The sequence below is a fragment of the Malaya genurostris genome, chromosome 3 (assembly GCF_030247185.1).
Source record: "Malaya genurostris strain Urasoe2022 chromosome 3, Malgen_1.1, whole genome shotgun sequence".
NCBI classification, from domain to species: domain Eukaryota; kingdom Metazoa; phylum Arthropoda; class Insecta; order Diptera; family Culicidae; genus Malaya; species Malaya genurostris.
The window spans coordinates 33592389-33610901 of NC_080572.1; the positions used below are offsets into that span (position 1 = coordinate 33592389).

The 18513-nt window shown below is 37.1% G+C and overlaps 1 protein-coding gene across 6 annotated transcripts in view; it reads left to right on the forward strand.

The window, feature by feature from the left end:
• Nucleotides 1–18513, forward strand: part of LOC131437818 (diacylglycerol lipase-beta-like) — a 79223-nt gene that overhangs the window by 47097 nt on the left and 13613 nt on the right. The gene's annotated exons all lie outside the window — the stretch shown is intronic.

Genomic DNA, 18513 nt, shown 5'->3' on the forward strand with positions numbered 1-18513 from the left:
TAATGGTGATGTTACGGAAGAGAATGAAAAAAAGTAAATATTGTGGGAAGCGTGATGAAAAGGGGGTGTGGGGACAAAATGTCTAAGAACGATAGAGATCTAATTAGTTGCCATCGAGATGGTGAAGAGACGAGGAAAGGAAGAACGAGAAAGTTAGCGACAAAAAAAATCTTGTTAGATCCAATGAAGTTGGTGGACAGGGACGGGGATCGAGAGAATCTGGCGTATTTTGGTGTCGAACTTGTAGATGGAGATTATACTTACTGAGCGAGGTATAACAGATTACACTTGTATATTAATGTATTTGAGGTAATAGTATATGAGAAGCATATATGAACTATCCCGACTCGTCAACACATCCTGAACCGGAACCGCAGGCGGTCTACCTCGGGTCCTAACGGATTCCAGTAGCTTCGACCTGGCGTCGCGATACTCTAGGCACGACCACACGATATGCTCGATGTCCTACTAACCGTCGCCACAGGTGCAGAGACCGTTCATCCCCCTGAACCAAGGTTTCGTCGATACCCTAGGGATAATGGAATGTAGCCAGCGTCCCAATTCGCCATTGCTCCATGAGGTTTGCCAATTTTCGAGAGTTTTCTGACGAGAAATACTGAAAAAATCATTGAAATAGATTGGTATTTCATAAATATCATCTTTTAATGTACCCACCTTAGCCAATGAGTCTGCCTTTTCATTTCCCGGAATGGAACAATGCAAAGGGACCCAGACTAACGATATTGAATAAGACCGTTCAGATAAATTTCTCAAGTGTTCCCGTATTTTCCCCAGGAAATATGGGGGATACTTTTCTGGCCCGGAGAGCTTTTATTGAGCTTAGACTGTCCGTGACAATGAAGTAATGGTCTTTGGGCAAGGTATCAATGATCTCGAGAGTGTACTGAATAGTAGGGATGGTACTCGGAAGGTAAAGTATTGATACCTGGGGTATCGGGATGCCAACATTCTATCATACAAGGTATCAAAAGGCAATAAAGTATCGATACCTGTAAGTATCAATTGATACTTGCGCAGCAATCATTTCAAAATAAAATGAAATTGTCGACTGTAGCATTATTATTTCACATTTCACTTATTTTCTCAAAAATTTTCATGTCATAACCTTTATGTCGATACACGAATAGTACACTAAAAGCCAATTCCTGTTGAACATTTAGGAGTTTTGTTGGTTTGTGCAGAAAGCACATATTTTGTTTCTATTTTTTCGGCTCATCAGTGCTAAGCTTGCGGTTTAAACTGAACTACTGAAGAAATAGAAACAATTCCTGTTGTTATTACGACGGGACCCGGAACGGACGAAGCGGAAGCACCAGGCTCGCGCATGTATTGGTATGACGTGGGCTAGCCGTCGGTGAAATTCGTATTCGATAATCTCGCGTCGTCTCACAGGCACACTCAGAGAGAGTTCAATGAGTGTTAAAAATGGAAATGATTGAATCTTCTGAGAGTATGGCCTTTATGTGCGTGTTTTGTTGATGGTCTTCGCTTACTTCACTCTCTTTCAGTGCACTTGTGGAACGAAGCGAGGTTGTCGAGAACGAATTTCAACGACGGCTAGTCCACGTCATACCAATCCAAGGCCTGGCCCTTCGTCGAGTCCGAAGAAGAAAAAAATGATCCATTGGGGATGGATATAGCGGGATGGGTTAGTCGATGCCTTCCACGCATTCGATTCCCAACCCCACACATAGCCTTAGAAAGTTCACATCACATATTTATTGTAGATATTATAAATTATTTTTAAATGAATGATTTTTGGTAAGATAAATTTTGATTTTACATAGAATTTAAAAAGGTCTTCAATTTCATTTCCCACATTTTAGAACATAATCACAATTTTAGTTTTGTTATCCAATATTTTAATTCACGGTGTTCGGTTTTTTTATTCACAATCGGAAATCTTGATTCACATTTTCATGCGCAAAATGGGCTTATTTCTTCCCCTAACCACCACTAAACTCTTCTAGTGTGTCAATCATGTTAGTTAAGGGAAAAACAAACCCACCTCGATTATACCTGTCTTTGGTTTCTTATTCCTAAAAGCACTTAAAATAGTTATCAAACTTCAAAGTGGAACTCACCTCTAAAATACGTCAAAGTTTAAGGTTCAGCATGATTCATACACCGTATACGGATCGTGAAAACTGTATGCTCCTGTATAATGATGTGCTGGAAGAATCAAAGTGTTACCACTACAATACATATTTAATTAATTCTCCCTCTTCATTGCAAACTTGATCATCAGTTTTCCGTATCTGTGCTGCTCTTGGGCTTTCCTAGCTTGCAATTGCGGACATCCTGTTAAGCGACTGAGTCGATGTGGTTCCGCACACCTTAAAACGTCATTACATCGGAAATACAATAGAATCAACGAAGATAATTATCCCGTCGATTACGTCGATTAGCTGGAACAGATTAGTGTCGGAGCGTCTATTAAGTAGTTGGTTCAAAGTTCAATTCAATTTCTCGCTGCGATGTTTGCGCCTTGCGGAACCAACAATGCGTGATCTAGTCCAGGCTCGGCATGCAACAAAAAGAATTGATAAAAGCAGCTGGAAACCGCTACAGTCAAGATAATTTTGATAACGAACTCTGGTCACGCTTTCCTGAGTTACCGTTCTTACACTCTACCGTCTTACAGGCTCAGGTGGGAATGGTTATCTTATCCTAATCTAATCAACGGGAGACCGAGAGAACGAACCATAGCTATTCTATACTTTCAGCACAAGCAGAGTTGTTTGGGGTGTTACGAAATGTTTAGCTTCATTTTCTCATTTTAGGTTTTATGTTTAAAGAAAAATATTCAATATGAAATCAGGTCGAACATTTGAGAGAAATGTGCAACTGGTTTATCAGTAGCCGAAACTAATCGCTGATAATAATAATATCAAATTGTGTCCACTTCGGACTATGCATAAACTGGGTTGTTAAACACATATCATGTAGAATCTCGGATTTCGTATTACTGATTCATGCAGTTTTGCTTGATTTATTAAATGTTTGGAAATGAATAAGTTAAATTGCATTCTTTAGTTTGGGTTGATTAAGTTGATTTAAGTTTTCATAGCTTGTTCATTTGTAGCATATTTTTGAATGTGTAGGACGTTCGTTTGTTTATTCTAAACATTTGGTGTTTAAGAACGAAACAACAAAGTCAGACTTTTTACGATCGTCATTTTCATTTAAAGAAACATACAGACAATTTTGCCCTCAAAGTGAGAAGAAGTGTGTTCAGAGCTTTATCCGACCAGGTCAGTAGGATCGTAGTACTAGCCATGCTATGGTTCTGTACGCTAAGAATCGGCTGCGAAGTCTGTTGAAACAGAAAGACCAAAATCCATAAAAGGAATGTAATGCCAAAACTTTACCTTTTCTTATGAAAAATGCATATTTATCTGTGGCAACCCTGCTCACATCTCATCCAAGTCATTCGATAAAACAAATCCGCTTACGTTCGGGACGGCTGAAACCAAGTACAGCAAACCTTCAAGTTTTCGTAGCGAAAGTCGAATTTTGCACTGCCTGAAGTCAACAATAATTCTCGGTTGATTTTTCATTAGGGCGTATAAGCAAGTAACAGTTTCTCTTTGTTTATTTTCTCTTCTATTAATTACCAAGCGGTTTCCACGTTTATCACTCAACTCTTTGCATGAAATGATACCCGAAACTTTCAATTATCAATATTCACGAGGGACATCACAGTAAATTTCGGTGGCAAAAAAGGTTCCCAATCAGTAAACTGAACCAAACAGCCAAACAAATATATGGAATATTTCTCGATATACACTGCACGAAAAAATAAGCTGTAAATACGGTTTAGAATCGCAATCTAATACTAACTCGGATGAGAACATTTTGTTTTTATAGAAATCTAGAAAAATATAAAATTTATATAAATATGTGTAAAATGTGCACGCAGAACTAAACAAATTAATCTTAATGTTAGTTCCAGAAATTTACCAACATCTCCGAATTAAGTACTACAATTTCATGGTTTGATAAATTACGGTTACGGTGATATACATTAACAATATCAGGTTTTTTAATAAATAAATAAATGCTTCAAAACAAAACAATTTAGTATGTGAATAAACCGTAATTCGCTTCAACGAGAGCTATCAATTGAAGTAAAAACAATAAGTATAACTTGTTCTTTTGCTTACTGTATTGCACTTATCATTATTTAACTATTTATTAACTTTTTTTCAGTGCTAAACAAACTTTCTACTTGTCGAATTTTGGAATGGTTCGTCTATCGAATAAATTTTTTTTACAGCTTTCAATTACTTTTTAGAAAATAAATATCGAAATTTCAAATCTAAACTAAAAGTTTGAACTATTCGCAAAACAGTTCACAGCAAGGGGCAGATCGTTTAGTATATGCACTTTTAATTCATAGAGAATTTATAAAAATGACAATTTTCTTTTACATTCTAACTTTCCCTGAGAGGAAAGATAATGTGCAGCTAATTTAAATTCAATGTCATGAACGCAATGAAAAAATATCGCAATCAAAGTAACTTGTAGTACACCGTTCATTTCATTTTAATATTGTTCTATATATCAGAAGTGAGTTGCCAAACATTATCTTCACAGCCAATAGGTTTCGTCTTTTCAGCATCATTCATAACATTCGTGATCAAAGTTAAATACTCCTTCATAACTCTTGAAAGTGAAGACGATAGGTCTAAAAGAGCGTAAATCTACATTATTTATATGCGATATTCACTTTCGTCAGAAAAAACACATTTATATAAAAAAATGTTCACATCTCTATGTGGGCATCATGGTCAATTATTTTTGATATTTTGGCACGCTAAACGCAAACTATTAATCATGACTGAACTAATAGACTTTTCCGTCACGAGATGGTTTTACTGTGATGTCTTTTTCGATTTGTTTTGAACTCGTTAAAGTGATCCTTATTGATATATAATATATTTGTATCTCTCCGTATTGTAACTTGTTTTCTTGTCTCAACTGTAAGTGGCTTATATTTGAACCGAGCGATACACGGAAGCGATGTATAGCCCAAATGTAGAGGGTAATCTATAACGGAGTATATTTTTAAGATAAAATGCAATTCACGTAGTTATTTTTTAAGTAATACGATTTGGTTTCTGAATTTTCAAAAAATTGGTTTATTGAAATAAGTTTTCAAAATAATGATTAGAATAATAATTCTATTAAGTAATTGATCTTGTAATATTTGTCTATGGTCAACTCTGTCAACTATCTGAATCCTCTTTTTGAAATTTCCGATAAGAAACTATATATTTGTTTGCAACAGACTTGTACAGACGAGAACAATTGTATATTAAGCTATGCAAATCTATTGATATTATGATTCGTTACAGAATGCGGCTAGCAGTTATCTTGGGATAAGATGGGACTCTAATCGATCTAAAAAAATCCTAAACTCAACTCTGGTTTATATTTATTTTAAAGTATTATTTGACTAGTATATAGTGATGAATGCATTTATCGAAATTTTTGATACAATAGGTGAAAAAACATTTTACATAGCTGTATAGTATTTGTTATGACACAAAATAAAAATTTTCTGATTGACTGATTGAGAAGACTAGAAACATTACAACCATTTAAACCAATAATCACAACAGTAAACGAGTAAAAAATTTATTGAACCGTATAGGGTAACAGAGGTATTTTGGCCCACTTTAGGATTGATTTTATTTTGGTCCTCTTTGAAAAAATATCCATCAAATGTTGTAATATCTTTGAAAACCCGTTCCGCAATATTTAATGTGATTAGTTTCGAATTGATGCAACTTGGGTTACTTAACATCGATTAAATCCATAAAGTTTGTTAGGTAGGGCAAAATACGTTTGTTACCCTATATTTGACATCGATGTAATAGAATTCTTCACTAACGCGTTAAAAGTTAATATTAACGACTCAGTCGCACGCTAAAATAGTCGATTTAAATCTGATCTAAGGCATGATTTACACCTTTTCGACGCTGTTAGTCTACTTCCATCAAGCAAATTCCGATGAATGGAAATAATATGCATAATTGATCAGACCTACTGTTCCAAGAATCTAGTGGTGAAGATTGATTTTCAGTGTCGGGAAAGTCCAATCGCGTGAGATTTATTCCCGTCGGTGTAATTCGAGGTTGCAGTTGATCAGCTTGTGCGATTTTATCTTCGTTGAGAAACTGGTATCACGTTTCCTAAGCTTTGCCTGTTATTTTCCATAAAATGTAGTATTTCACACTCCATGAGTAACAGTTAGCAATTATTTAGAAGAAAACGTGACTAACATTAATAATGTCTCTGCTTTTGTTGGTTTAGGTAATCATGAAATGACCATTTACTCTATTAATTCGCGTCTGTTACTAGATCTGACTGATAGTTGTCATTGTTGATTCTCTTCATATACTCGTTCCGACTAAGAAAAAGATTTTTTTGTTACCTTACGCACAACACACACATATGTCAGTCACTTAGCCAGTAGTAACTAGCAAGATGAGGTCAGGGTGTACAGCTGAAATTCCGAGACGCAAGACGATCGCGAAAACATATGTACTGCTTACCGGTACTTGAAACATGTTATTCAGGTGTGGAAATCTATTACCCTCGGTCTCAATGCTAGTTTCACAACATCCACGCGGCGTGATAGAAACATGATTCAAATCTGACCAACATTCTAGATTTCAGAACTACATTTGACGTAGAACTCAACAGCACTATCGTGACTGTTCGGATTGAGTCGGTAGCAACAATTTAGAATCAAGTAGCAGCTATTGCAGATTGGAAAAAAATCTCAAGGACGCAAGGTTGTTTAAAGAATGATTTCATTTCCACCAGCCGATCGGAGCTGTCTTTTTTCCTTCTGCCGAGTACGCGTAAGATGTGGTTTGCACTTTTATGGATTTCCGCGAAAGGTTAAACGGACGCCAATTGAGTCAATGAAAGAAGCAAGCTGCAGCTACCGCTGGCTGCTTGTTGCATCAGTTGGAAATGAAATTTGTGCTTCGTTATGCGGTTTGCGCTAGGAGAGTTGCTATTTGCAGCCAATTTGATACAGCTGCATATTAGGGAAGTTGAGTATTTTTTTATATCCACAGCGACGCAGACTTCTTGGATATCTTAAGCTATAAATAGCATTTCAAGTTTGCTTCGTTGATTCAATTCGAAATTTTGGAATTTAGTTAAAATTCAGAATGAAAACTGCATATGAAAAATAAAATACAGCAGACAAAAATGATCAACAATAATTAATTATAAGTCGGATAAATTTTATCAGTATCTAACAAGGAAAAGTTTCATAGCTGTATTTGCATGTCATTTTATCAATCAATGACATGCGAATACAACTATGAAATGAAATTTAAAAATTGTATTACCAATTTAAAAACAGCGCTAGGCTGTCTTAACAAGACTTAAACAAACTGTTTCCCGAAACATAAATTTAATAATCGCCCATAATTGTTTTGATTACCTGTAGTTCCGGAACCGGAAGAAATATCCACAACAAATTCAGGAATATGAATGATCCATATGAAACTGTGAAACTTTTCCTTTGAATGTACAAGTTTGTTAAAATCGGTTAGACCATCTCGAACAAAAGTGAGCGATATTCGATTGGGGTTTTTGACAACTAGTTCAAATACTTTCGAAATTGGATTCCGAGGACCGAAATAGCCGAAATTGGATGGTATGGCAAGCACCAAATATGACATACAAATTGGAACAGTTTTGAACTTAATTAAAAACCTCTTTTACTTCATCGCTTTAGGTGATGGTGTAAAATTTTAGCTTTTAACACAGTAGTTACCGGATCCAGATGAAATTCAGGAATTTTATTTGGGACCATAAGAGCTTCTACTTGAACCTGAGTTCGTGAAAAGCGGTCAAACCATCTCTGAGAAAATAGACTGAGTTCCATTTCGGCTGTAACTCTGGTACCGAAAGTCGTATCCAGACGAAATTCTAAAGTTTTGTATAGGACCATAAGACCTAAGTTTGTGAAAATCGGTCACGTTTTATCTGAGGATAGTGTGTAAGTAATCATTCTAAAGTTAAGAAAATCGGTTCCGCCATCTCCTAAGAAAGTGATTTCACAAAAATGTTACCTACACACAGACCTTTTTGCGTACTAAATTAACTGATCCGAATGGTATATGACACTCGGCCCTCCGGGCCTTGGTGCAAAGATCAACTTATTGACATTCTGTAGGTCGCACTTATCGTAAAATAGTTAAGACTTTTCTTAACTGCAACAGCGCGTTTTACCCAAATCACACACCAGAACCACGGTGCGGCTACGAATGTTTGCAGCCGCATCGTTATTCTGGTTTATTCAACCCGATTGAAAACTCCAGGTCATGTGTTTACGGTGCTGATCGTCTTGGTTGTGTTTTTAAACTCAAGCTTCGGTGTTGGTTTTCGTTTTCTTTATAGCGTGAATGAAATTGAACAAAGCACGCGGTGTGCATCGTTCGTAAAGGTGTGTTGTGTTTTTTTCCTCCGTGGCAACAAGTACCGATGCGCACCGGTTTTGTATCATTATTTTCTATAGCGGTTTGAAATCTTTAATACTCTTCACAGACGTGAGTTCTGCTTTTGGAGTTTTTTTTCACTTTTTTCGGTGCTTCCGAAACAGGAAAGGGGAGACTAGTAGTGTCGAATTAAAGTCGGATCCGGGATTCCAATACGTGCACACGCTGGTAGCTCAGTCATCGCCGATGAGGAAAAAAACGTCCCGGATAGTCCCGGATGGTCCTGCCCCGGTCGACCCGGAATAGTGCGAATAGCATTTTAAGTCACAAACTAACAAGTCAACTAGGAGAATTCATCAGTCAGTTTTATGTGATTTTCACCTATTTTTGACCATCGTTAATGAAGAAATTCTCATGAAATCGGAAATTTTCATTGAGTGCGCTTTAGTTCCGGAAGTCGGATCCTTATCAAATGTTCTATTTTCAAAGAACTATACAAACTTTCATTTGGTTCTTCTTACTTTGTGAAAGTCGGTTAAGCCATTTCCGAGAAAATTGAGTGCACATTTTTTCCTAATTTTTCATATATTACCTTGTAAATCCGGAAGTCGATTCTAAATAAAATTCAATACCAGGCTATGGGACTATATAACCTTTCATTTGAATCTAAGTTCAGTTCAGCGATCTCCGAGAAAAGCGCGTGCATATTTTTGTTACATATATGCACACATATTTTTGTTACCTACATGCACACACACAAACAGAAAAACATATACACACAGATATTTGCTCAGTTCGTCGAGCTGAATCGAATGGTATATGCCTTTCAGCCATTCGGGCCTTGGTTGCAAAGTCGGTTTTCACATTGATTGCATAGCCTTTCTATATGAATGGATTTTCAATAAATAGTTATACAGAAAGGAAAGCGTTGCATTTTTTCCAGTACAATCTTCATACGTCTGTGCGTCTTTTCCTTAGCTTTCAAATAAGCGATTCAAAAAAAAAAAACAACCTTAAGGTAGAAATCAAAAAAACAAATAAAAAAAATTCAAACCAGGGCTAAATTTTTTTTCTTTATTTTTTTATTGATGAAAGAAGCCTTAGGGGTTTGACTCGATCCTGGTAAAGTTTCAAAGTGGAATGATCAATACTTTCTGAGCAATGAATTTCTCAACCACGACCCGCACGCGACTTGTTCGGACTTATGTAGTTTTTCATTCCTTTACATTTTGAGGCTAGGTAGCCTCAAAAAACAGTCGGAACGATATTGTTAAAACAATCGGAAACTCGGAAATCCGATTTTATTAAAATTCGTCGATTGAAGGTCGAGTAATTGGCAAAATAATATGACTACTCTACAAATTCGTACTATAACCCTACTGTCATTTAATTAGTTGTAACAGATTTTAAGGGGGGAGTAGGGTCTAAACGATGAAAAAAATCATCATTTTTGCTAATTTTTTCCAGGATTATCGTTCAACAAAATAAATTCAAATGTTTTTCATGATAAAAAGCATTATTTGAACAACATTTTGTATTTTTTTTCATGGAAAAATATTAAGAAATAAGAAGAGGTATTTTTGAGAGCGTTTCTTAAAAATCATAATTTGCGGTGTCCACTGTATCTCAGCACAGACTAATCAGAAGTGAACAAATGAACGCAGCATAGTTAGAGTAGAAGTTTTTTTAGACTCCAACGTTTCGGTTTGATTTTTTTTTATTTTTAAATTTTTGGTGGTTGTTCAAAGTGAAAACTAAGGTTTTTCACGAAAAAATCCGCCATTTTGTAGCTGTTCCCCAAAGTAACAAACAACGAAAAGGAAAACGTTTGGGTCTGGCTTTTTATATGTAGAAAGTGTGTGCAAAATTTGAAAAAAAAATGGTCCAGTAGTTTTTGAATGACGATGGACACGGACTTTCAAAATCTGCTTTCGAGGAAAACGCGTTTAAAGGTTTTTGTCTATAAAATCAATGGAAACAATTAATTACTCCAGGGAACCCGTAGGGTCTAACATTTTCAAAAATCATGTTTTTTCTTTTATAATTTATTATAATGAAACATTTCAAGAATATTTTGTCAAGTTTTGCAGTCAATCGAAGTAGAAATCTTGGGCCTGTGCGTCGAGTTCTTGCTTCTTCGTAGAATGTGATAGCCATAGGTAAAGGTCCATAACTTCCAAAGTTTCGTTCCAATAGGCTTGAAAATTTCACAGAAAGTTCTTTAAATGTTTTACAATAAGAAAATATAAAGAAAATAATAAATGATTTTTCAAAAGTGTTAGACCCTACCCGCCCCTAATCAGTAAAGTAAACCAAATATACACTTGAATGCATGCGCGCAACTGGATAAGATTTTTCCGCACTCAGCGAATGATGTAATTCTGATAGAATGGCTTTTTTCTCACAAACTCTGAATTCCAATTTTCTATTTTAATTTTTCTCTTTGCATAGAATTACATCACATGTGTTTGTTTAGCCGATGCGTCCATAAACAGTATCAATCACGAAGTAAGTCATGTAAGACAAAATTAATTATCTTGCATTGTGTTTAACGTGCCCCTAACCACAGGAACAATAGTATCTTTACTTTTCACCGACGAATCTGCTAAGCGACGCCATGATGGACTCAATAATTGTATATGATCAAAGTATAAATGATGCGGATACCCTCGGTAGCTTTGCGACGTAAGTACCCGCGTTGACTTTGAACTTTGCTGTTCTGATATTTACGATTCACGACGTTACCAACCTATTAATTAATATATAAAGAATATGTGAACTTAGACCCGATGAAATTAGCATTGGTGATTCCTAAACCTGGGAAGTCCGAAAATAAACTCTGGTGATACACGTTCCTACCTTTTTCATTGCTGCATATGGAGGTGTTTCGAGAATCTGAAATTTGCACTCAGTCTGGAATGAGCTTTGACAACTGCATTAGGCAGATAATTGTTCACCACTAGAGTGGATTTACCTAATTCACTGATTGAAATCATTCGCAACAAATATGCGAAACTTTTTCACACAATGTAGCTTGGTCATTTAACGGACGAAACTTCCTGTCGCAATTCCGCCGAATGAACAATGTACTGTACTTACAACTGGATAACTCGAGCCAAAAAAGCGATTGTTGTTCAATGATAACACATCAATTTGCATCCCTAATATTTGCATCGACTTCACCTCAGATTGAACTGACTGAGTTCAAAAAGATCACTACGTACAAGTGTACGTAAATACAGTTGTTATGAGGTGAGTGAGAATAATGATGATATTGCATGTACCAGATGAAAAAAAGCCGTGGGTTTTCTCTTGCCAACAATGCGAGGATTGCACCAAATCGATATAATTCAGTTACTGTTTTGATCATTCTCCTATTGTTTCACTGCAAGAGATATTTAAACACAATCTATTGTGATCCATCTAGTGATGTAATGATGCCTTTCTCACCGGTGACCGATATAGCGAAATCCGGTTCGTTTGACCCTATATTGGAATGGTTTTTAGCACAATTTCGTAGATCATCGCCTTGAAGAATAGTTTGAGTTTTTAACGCTCATCATTCTAAAAATCGAAGTCGAATCCGAATAATATTTTTAAGCATTCTATGAGACCATAAAAAGTCTTTCATTTGATCTAAAGCTCTCGAACATTAAAGTGGTATTAGGTATCTCTGAGAAATCGAAGTGAGTTTTGTTTTTTTTTGGGATTTCAGGTATCTCCGGAGCCGGAAATCGCAGACCGATGTAGCGTTCTCCTGGAAGGTACATCTTCGGCGGTCCCTAATAGCTTCAGGAAGAGAAGAAATAAATCCTCTAGTAAGCTTTCGAAGGTGTCTTCTGATGGGTCTCAAAAAATAAGTAGTAAGGGTTCGAAGGTGGCTTCTGGTGGGTCTCAAAAACAACTGGAAGTGATGGCAAAAAACCGGAGAAAAAAGCTCCAGGTCTTGGAAAATTATATTTCCCTAAAGATCAATCAGAAAAAATACCAGATACTGGATTTATTAAATTCTCTGATATCGTGGACTGGATCATGACTACCTTCAATATTTCAGAACCTCTTAAAAGTCTATTAATGGCTTTCATTTCTGCAGTTAAAACATTTTTGAAGCAGTTGACTGCAAAATGGCCTCTTCTTTCAGCGATCATATCCTTCGATGGCTAAGTCACCGACTGCGGTCACGAATACAATCACTATTATTCAGTGAAATTGCAGAAGTATCATCTAAAAAATAGACCCTTTCAAGCTATTAGTTAACAGTCTAAAATGTGACGCATTTGCATTGTGCGAAACTTGGCTAACTTCTGAAATGCCCTTAAACTTCCACGATTTTAACATTATTCGTCTGGATCGAGATGATCCCTATAGAGGAGTACTTTTGAGGATCAAAAAGTGCTATTCTTTTTATCGAATAAACCTCCCCGCGATACCAGGTATTGAAGTTGTTGCATGTCATGCTACAATCAAATGCAAGGACCTTTGCATTGCTTCCATCTATATTCCCCCAAGAGCCTCGGTTGGACATCGGCGGCTCAGTGATATCATAAGGCTCCTTCCCGCATCGACGTTGGTTTTAGGAGACTTTAACTCACACGGTATGGGCTAGGGTTGTCTTCACCACGATAACAGATCAGCTATGATCCTTGATATCTGCGACAACTTCAATATGACATTCTTGTATACGGGAGAAATGACACGGATTCCTGCACCAGCAAGACCAAGTGCGCTGGATTTATCCGTTTGCTCGACATCGCTACGGCTGGATTGCACGTGGAAGGTAACCCCTGATCCAATCGCCTGTGGATTAGGACCATCGGAGACAATCAATGTTTCGTATGACCTCACACGAAATATTGATTGGAAAGGCTACGCAAATTCGATATTTGAGAAACTCGAAACAACACAAGAACTTCCTCCGGTGGAAGAGTACACGTTTTTGGCTGGCTTGATTCTCGACACTGCGACTCAAGCTCAGACGAAACGTGTACCTGGCGCGAAAACTAACATTCGTCCTCTTAACCCGTGGTGGGACAAAGAGTACTCAAAATTAAATGCGGAAAGAGCTTCATCATTTATCGAGTTTAGGAAAATCGGAACATCTGATAAGCCAAGGAACACGGTTATTGGCGTTGATTTTTAGACGGATTATCGAGAGAGACATCAATAAAACCAGCACTTTTTGGAATACGGCCCGTCGCATGCGCAACCATAACACAGCGAACGAAAGTGAGGAATATTCTAACAGTTTGATATTCAATTTCGCTAAAAAAGTAGTTCTTGACACTGTTCCGGAACAGTAGATCACCCGCGTCGCGTCGTCAAAGAGGAACGAAACACCTTTTTCGGTGGTAAAGTTTTCATTTGCGCTATTGTCATGTAACAATATAGCCCCGGGGCTAGACAGAATCAAATTCAACTTATTGAAGAATCGGCTTGACCTTGACAAAAGGCGCTTGCTGAATTTGTTCAATAAGTTTCTTGAGGATAATATTGTCCCAAATGAGACAAGTGAGAGTGATCGCCATTAAAAAACCAGGACAACCAGTATTGTCTTGCGTTGCTCTCAATCGAAATTTAAATGACATTTGCTCGTAAAGAACAAATGGCGTCAGTTTCCCTAGACATTGAGGGCGCTTTTGACACAGTTTCCATAAACATCGTATCTAAGAAGTTGCATCAGCATGGTCTTCCACAAAATTTGAACAACTTTTTGTATAATCTATTGTCTGAGAATCACATGTATTTCGCGCATGGTGATTTGTCAACAATACGATTCAGTTACATGGGTCTTCCTCAGGGTTCATGTTTAAGCCCCCTTTTATACAATTTTTACGTAAACAACATTGATGAATGTATCAACACATCCTGCACGCTAAGACAACTTGCCGACGACAGCGTTGTGTCTATTATAGGACCCAAAGCTGCCAATGACCATTGCAAGATACCCTCGTAAACTTGTCCGCATGGGCTCTTCAAATGAGTATCGATATCTCTATGGATAAAACTGAGCTGGTTGTATTTTCAAGGAAGCGAGAACCAGCACAATTACAGTTTCAACTTGAGGATGACACCATAGCTCAGGCCTTCACATTTAAATATCTCGGGGTCTGGTTCGACTCGAAAGGCACCTGGGGATGTCACATTAGGTATCATTGTATCATATCCCTCACATTGGGGGGGGGTTCCCATCCAGGAGACCTGATCAGGCTGTACCAAACAACAATATTGTCCGTAATGGAATATGGATGGTTCTGCTTCCGGTCCGCCGCGAACACCCAATTCATTAAACTGGAATGAATTCAGTATAGTTGTTTGCGTAATGCCTTAGGTTGCATGCAGTCGACTCATACGATGAGTCTCGAAGTGCTCGCGGGCGTCCTACCGTTAAAAAATCGATTTTGGGATCTCTCATATCGATTGCTAATCCGGTGCGATATCTAGAATCTGATGGTGATTGAAAACTTCGAAAGGCTTGTCGGGCTCAATTCGCAACCCGGTTTTATGTCCTTTTATTTTGATTACATGGCTCAGAATATTAATCCTTCTTCGTTTGCTTCCAACCGTGCTCATGCTTGGATACTTCTGATTCTACTGTGTTTTTCGATATATCCATGAGAGAAGAGATTCGTGGAATTCCGGATCACGTGTGCCCTCAAGTGGCCCCAAATATGTTTTGAAATAAATTTAGAACAGTCAACTGTGAAAAGGTGTTTTACACTGACGGATCAAACATCAACGAGTCCACAGGCTTCGGCATCTTCAATCAGAACATCTCCGCTTCGTACAAACTCAATGATCCGCTTTAGTTTACGTTGCAATATTAGCTGCTATACAGTACACCCTCGAGATCATTGAAACCTTGCCCAAAGACCATTACTTCATTGTCACGGACAGTCTAAGTTCAATAGAAGCTCTCCGGGCAATGAAGCCAGGAAAGTATCCCCCATATTACCTGGGGAAAATACGGGAACACTTGAGAGCTTTATCTGGACGGTCTTATTTAATATTGTTAGTCTGGGTCCCTTCGCATTGTTCCATTCCGGGCAATGGAAAGGCAGACTCATTGGCTAAGGTGAGTGCATTAGAAGGTGAAATTTATGAAAGACCAGTCTGCTTCAATGAGTTTTTCAGTTCAGTTCGTCAGAAAACTCTCGAAAGTTGGCAAACTTCATGGAGCAATGGCGAACTGGGACGATGGCTACACTCCGTTATCCCTAGGGTATCGACGAGACCTTGGTTCACGGGGATGAACGTGAGTTGCGATTTCATTCGTGTTATGTCGCGGCTCATGTCAAACCACTACACTTTCAACGCACATCTCTGACGTGTTGGGCTCGCGGAGAGTGGTCTCTGCACCTGTGGCAACGGTTATTAGGACGTCGAGCATGTCGTGTGGTCGTGCGTAGAGTATCGCGACACCAGGTCGAAGCTACTGGAATCCCATCCCATTCCACAATATTTACTTATTTTTCATTTTCTTCCGTAACATCACCATCACCGCCCATGGAAGACCGCTCCAGTCGATAACCAGCATGCGGGCCACCCGCCGGGCCTTCGTAGCCTGGGGGTGTTTCCCGCGGACCCACTCGAATCGAAAGACGCATTACAACTGTTTCGTTCATGAAAAATATCATTTCAACTAAACATGACTGATTTTGTTATAGAAATATGAAAAATGAGGAGAATAAAAAATGTAAGAAATAAAATTTAGTTGACTTTAAAAAATAAAAAAAAATTTTAAAAACGGTTCACTCATAATATGATTTACTGCCTGGCTCTGAGAAGCAATTCATGCATGTGAAAATACTGTCACTTGAGCGCACAATTCCGTAAAAACAGGCGATCATTTGCTTCGAAGTGCTTCGTGCGCGAATAGCTTTCGTTGGATTTGGTTCGTCTTGGAACACCCACACAGTCGATTGCTGTTTTGTTTCCGTTTATGTTAAAAAATGTCAAACTTTATTTTGGTGTTGCCAGATTTTAGCTATTGACATTAGTGTGACCAGTTCCCGAAATATAAATAACAGCCTACGTAGTTCAAATTAGGCGGTCTAATGCGAACTCAACTTTTTAATAGTTATACCACAAACGAATGTCCAGACATGACAGTCACGATCTTTTTTTGGCGCACATCTACGGTCCTCCGTGAAACTGGCACCAATGGTGATAAATTGGTTTGGCTGAGTTCCCATCATCACATTCACACGCAGAGAAAAATATTGTAAAAGTAACTAAATTTTGGTTTCTCGCAACGATTTATTTTATTGAAATAGTGACAACAGAAAATTTGGTTTCATATATCAAATATTGTTGCTTGAAACTACAAAACTAGATGTTTGATTTGTCTCAGTGAATTAGTTTATTTCAATAAATATTTTGTTAAAAACAACAAATATTTGGCTTGTGCATTCCGGTCAGTTTCTTAACAAACAATTCCATAGTAAATTTAACTTGCAAAGTCAGTTTACAATGAACTAACTTTAAATGAAGGTAATCTTCTTAAAATATAAACCTAAAATGAATATTATTTCTACTTACGTTTTTTGTTTCTTAAAATCCTTTTTTTTGTTGTTGAGAGTAAAATGATTTCTTTCAAAATAAATTGGAGGGTTTCTTTGATACATTCATTGTCGATTTTTTTGTTTTAGCAATTCTAATTACTTACATGAATGAAATTGAAATTATTTCCAAACCACAATCACGGCGCGATGCCCTTGCAGATCTGTTAAAATAGAGATATCCTGTAACAATTTTTTTTGTAAAGAAAACGTGTTATGTAATATTATGAAGTTTCTGATATTACTGATTATCAATACTTACGCTTGAATTGTTGAAATGCTCCACGAAAAAGAAACGAGCAGATGAAGTTTCACTTTTTGAAACACGTAAGAATAATTTTGTTTATTCACAGTTGAAAAAGTTTCTCTGGTTTGTAAGAAATATAACTGACACGGTTCATTTCAACAATAAACTGTGTTGCATCATCATACAAATTAGATCATAGATGAAAGGAAACAATTTTGTTATTAACATAAGGATAAATTAGAATTGAATCAACAAAGATTTTGCCAATAAAATCAACTCAACTTTTGTTGATATGCAAATAATTGGTAGTTTATTTCAACAATAAAATTAGCTGGAACAGCATTTTTTTTCGTCGCTGGGTGAGACCAAAATGCTTATTCACATCAAACAGCGATTATTGTTGGTGTTGAAGGGGGAAATTGGTTTGAAACAATCAAATTCTAGATAGAAATTAACAAAAATCAAATTAAAAAATCAAATTAACTGTTTTATTCTTTCAAACAAGCTCCATTTTTCTGCGTGCATAATGCAAATGTCAAACCGTGAGAACCCTTTCCATTCGTTAGCTCTTTTGTATATATTGAGATTTTATGGCACACTTTGGTCGAAATGATAACAATGCAATTAATCTCGCGCTCCACCAAGCGGGAGTGCGGTCATTTTAGAAAGTACCGGGAACGAACCAGACTTTTTTTTTGAATATTTGTAAGCACATACATTTCTTTATTATTTATCTTTGGTTATACGTTTATGCATACATATTGAATGTATCGAAGTGGAGCAAATGCCCAATTTATCGAACATTCCTCGTAGAATCCAAAGGTCAACACTTCCAACAGGGGCTTTCTTCGGATTACCCTACATATTGAGAGTTTTTTTTTACCGAAAAAAGAGTATGTTTTACTTCGGCATTTTCAGAATCTTCATTCATCTTTTGTGTTTCTGATGCCAAATATTACTTAGAAACGTTCCGAAACGTACACACGTCCGCAATATCGTATTTATCTATGAAAAAAAGTGCATTTCAATTAATACTGCTAGTATTTTTAAAACATTCATTTATTTGCAGTGGGGGCCATTTTTAAATCACATAAACTCTCTGGGGAAAAGCATGTGATTCATAAAAGTCAATGTTTGCTTCGTGGAGAGAGACGAGCTGTAATTTCAAGTATAAGTGGTCTCATTTTTAGTGCAAACAGTCACTATTTCGGAAATT